Here is a 4667-nt window from a genome sequence, read left to right as displayed (position 1 = left end):
AGTTAATTATAATATACATGCGACGGATGAAGTCACGTAGTCACATATATGTTTGTATGAACCGGAAATGAGTTGTAAGAGTTCCTGTTTCTGCACATGTGCCCAGGAGGAAAGAGATAAAAAGCCAGCTAAGAATTTCCTCAGGGGACGGAGTAATCTGAGTCCTCTGACTCTGCTCCGACCCTATTTGCAAATATACCTTTTGTGCTGCTAATAAGTGTGTGTCTGAGATTTGTTTGCGAGCCTCCAAAGAAATGAACCGCTTTTTGCATCAGCCAGGTCAAGCAGGAGCTGCTGCAGCTGCATCCAGGTGGCTCAACACAGGGCGCAGGAATATAGTGAAGCACTGGCCTGGCTGTGTGCTTGGGACTCAGGTCAGGGTAGAAGTGCAGGGAGAAGGGTGAAACAAAGATTAGGTTCCCTTAACCCAGGGGTGGGCAATTATTTGGACCAGATGGCCACTTAGGGAGTTTTGGTGAGCTTTTGCGGGGTGGGGAGGTTGAAGGGGGTGCTATTCTGGCCCACAACAGCTCACCAAAACTCCCTACGTGGCCCTCTGGGCCAAATAATTGTCCACCCTGAGAGATACTAAGGCTGAATAATGTGTAGACCAAGGTTCCTATATTTAAACCAGGAGGTGAAGCAAGATGTGATTTAGTTGAAAATGTGGTGGTATTAGTTTAAACAACCCTCAGTCACATATGAGATTACCTGGTAGTGTGCTAACAGCAGCCTCAGAAGTGTTATCTGTATTTAAAAATACTTAAAACACATTCTGCTCTTTTACATTCTGCAATGCCGTTCAGATCTACAGTGTTTATTTTATTTTGATTACTTCTTTCCTTTGCCCCATACAAAGATACAGCCATCATACAGTGACATGCAGCTGAACTGTTAACTTATCCTTGCTGAATAAATTTTCAAGGCAAACAAAACAGAAATAGAGACAGAAACATACTCCCCTTCGGTGAAGTGTGAATTTGAAAATCTAAGTAAAAGTATTTTAATTCTACCATTAGGCACAAGCAATTGTTTAACCCTAAATTATACACAAAATTAAATGCAAAAAAGTATGAACAAGCATTGCTTTTTATAGCAGAACCATGTGGTAATGCTGAAGCCCTTTCAATTAATTGGGACATGATGTAGATACAGGGACAACAATAGGGCTAGATGAAACTTTAGTCTAAAATTTAATTTAAGAAAGAATTAAACCATAACCCTTTTTGTACTAAATATAGTGATGTAAGCCTTATTGATCAGTGTATTTGTATGACTGTCATCATCTCAGTATATGAACACCTGAGAATCATTATTAGATTTAACCTTCAAATATTCTTCTGTGAATGCACTGAATGATCCCCATTTTACAGGTGGGGAGCTTAGGCACAGGGGAAATCAACTAATTTAGGCAGTGGTATGGGAAGTCTTCTGTCTACACTGAAAATTAAACGGAGATCTTAAGAGTTCCAGGCCAACTGCTCTATCTGCTAGATCAGAAATTAGCAATTTATGGCCCAGATCTAATCTGCAAAGAGTTTGACTCCAGCCTATGAAGGCCTGATCTGGCCAGTCCTCCACCTCTCTAGGTAACTTGTTCTCACTTCCTAGTGTGTAAGTTCTTTCTAATATCTAACCTAAACTTCCCTTCCTGCAACTTAAGCCTATTGCTGCTTGTTCTGTCATCTGCCACCACTGAACAGTCTAGTTCCATCCTCTTTCGAACCACTCTTCAGGTAGTTAAAGGCTGCAGTTTTATCTTCTCCAGACTAAATAAGCACAGTTCCCTCAGCTTCTCCTCATCAGTCATGTACCACAGCCTCCTCACCATTTTCATTGCCTCTGCTGGACTCTTACCAATCTGTCCACATCCTTTCTGTAGTGAGGCGCTCAAAACCAGACACAATACTTAGATGAGGCCTCACCAATGCCAACTAGAGGGGAAGAATCGCGTCCTTTGATCTACTGGCAACGCTCCTACTAATTCAGCCTAGTATGCTGTTGGCCTTCTTGGCAACAAGGTCACACTGTTGGCTCATATTCAGCTTATTGTCCATTGTAGCCCCCAGGTCCTTTTCTGCAGAGCTGCTGCCCAGCCTGTACTCGTGCATGGGATTGTTCCATCCTAAGTGCAGGACTTTACACTTGTCCTTGTTAAACCTCATGAAATTTCTTTTGGTCCAATCTTCCAACTTGTTGAGGTGTCTGTAAATCCTAGCCCTCCAGTGTATCTACTACTCCCTACAGCTTGCTGTCATCTGAAAACTTGTTGAAGGTGCAGTTCATCCCATCTTCCAGGTTATTAATGAAGATATTGAACAAAACTGACCCCAGAACCAACCCCTAGGGTGCTCAATACTAGCTGTCAGCTAAACATTGAGCCCCCTGAGCCAAATGATTCAGCCAGTTTTCTCTCCACCTTGCAATTCATTCATCCAACCCATACATCTTAGTTTGCCATAAAATAGAAAAGACCGAGTAGCTCCTTTAGTTTTATTATTCCTTTTATTTCTTTCAATAGTCTCTCTTTACAGCATTAAATGTTATTTTGAGACAAATGTTGAGAACATGACATTTGAACTCAGTTTACCTTAAAAAATTTCTAGCGTGAGTTAGTGGCACTTCATCTGAAATAAGTGTTTTCTTCCCTATAATTCATTCCTTTACCCCTATACAAGCAAAATTCTGAGTATCACTGTGTGTTGTTATGGAAATTATAGCAATGCTGTGAATATTAGGTTTAGGTTATGTTTTCATTATAGGGCCAAATGGCGGAGTGGGGGGTGTCAGGGAATGAGTTGAAGACAAAGAAGATTTCACCAAAATGTACCTCAATTATAAGTAAATGAAATCTATGGAATTATTCTGTACACAATTTTATCTTGGGGAACATATGTTACATATTGCTTTACTGTTTACATTGTCAAAATGAAAAATCACATTTTCAAAGTGGCAATTCAATTTAATTTCTGCTCTCAGTGTGCTGCCTATTTTTGTGTTTCCATTCTTTAGTATACACTGACCTCTAGGGGAAACAGTCTCATTAAATACTTTTAAGTGGTTTTTTTTCTTTCTACAAAATAAGAGCCATATTTCCTCTTTCATCTACAGGTTTGAAGTGTGAGAGAATGTTTTTTTTCTTCTCAAGAAACATTACCCTATTGTGTAACGGAGTATAGATGCTATACAATTCCTGTATATTCATCTCACCTACATAGTCACTCACCACTTAAATCAAGAGAATTAATTCAGATGAATAGTTTGGTTGCTGAGATCAAGAATCAATAAAGTAGGTAACAAAAAATTATCTGTCCACTGGCTGAGCTGAGCTATTGAGAGCTATTGAGGTGCTCCAGCTGTTTGCTACAATTTTTATTTCGAAAGAACCAGCTTTCCCAACCAGGTATGCTGGACTGATGATGAAATCCTAATGGACAGAAGCAGTGTCGTTTGATGTGAAAGCTAGGCCAAACCACTTTACAGCCTGTCCTTAACTCAGCAACCTTGTGCGAATAAGCATATTATGAATCACCTGGATATAAATTATGTCAGTTTTACTGTAAAAAGGCTGAGTAGTTTACCATGATCTGTCTGGCTCTCCATATCTACAGGCAGTCTACACCAGTGATGTTCAACCTTCTTGCACTGCAAGCCCAATGTGAAGTCCATGGACTGGATCTGGCTGGAGGTCCCTGTCTTGTGCCTGGGGTGGGCATGGCAGGGCCCCATCTGGCTGCGCAGAGAGGGGCAGAGGACAACCTGGCCTCAACCTGGCCCTGTGGTGGAAGGGGGCTTCTCCTGGATCCATGGACGGTGGGGGTAAGAGGGCATGGCCCAGTCCCAACCTGGTTTCATTGGGGAAGGGAGTGTGGCTTGGCTCTGATCCACAGCATGGGATTGTGGGTTTGGGAATTTGGCAGCAAGGGCTGGTGGCCATATTAATTACCACTGTTCCCCTCCTGTCAGATTTCCTAACCTGAATGGTGCTGTGCAGGCCAGATGCCATGGCTCCAAGGGCTATATCTGGACCATGGGCTGAAGGTGAGCACCTGTGGTCTACATAAAAACACTTGGGGTCAGAAGCAAAGACTATTACTAAATCATGGGTTTTAAGCAGGCTAGTACAAGGAATAGGCACTTAGGAACTTTGAAAACAAAAACATTGCAGGGTACTGGACTGGTTGAAGGAGTTAGTGGAGTTAATTTGCACAGGGCTTGAGACAGATAAATAGTTTAAAATGTAGTTTATAATGGGCACAAAGACAAAGTTAGCTGTAGAGAATGGGTTTCTATTAGTAAGATCACTGAAGAAAACAGGAAAAATCCAGATGGATTTTTTAGCTCTTTGTGCTTATTGTTTTCCAAAAAAAAAATTCTATGTAAAGATTTTTTTGAGAGAGAAATCAGGAATTTACTGAAATAATTGATGAGCAGATAGCCTAGTTCCTGTCCTTGATAAAACAAAAACTGCTTTCTAAGATGGTTGGGGGGTGAGAGGGGGGAGTGGAAGACATACTAATGTTAGAAATATTATTAAAAATGCATTATCAATAGCTGTTAGCTCCCATCAATAGTGTTGTCCTCTGAATAAGCACGGCTGCCAGCCCTCCTTGTCTCCTTAATGAGAGAGGGAAGGTGGGGTTGGAAACTGAAGGAAAAACTCCAAG

Source organism: Crocodylus porosus, unplaced genomic scaffold (assembly GCF_001723895.1).
Source record: "Crocodylus porosus isolate Cpor-Errol unplaced genomic scaffold, CroPor_comp1, whole genome shotgun sequence".
NCBI lineage: Eukaryota > Metazoa > Chordata > Crocodylia > Crocodylidae > Crocodylus > Crocodylus porosus.
The sequence above is the reverse complement of the archived record's forward strand: the minus strand, read 5'-3'. Positions refer to the sequence as shown.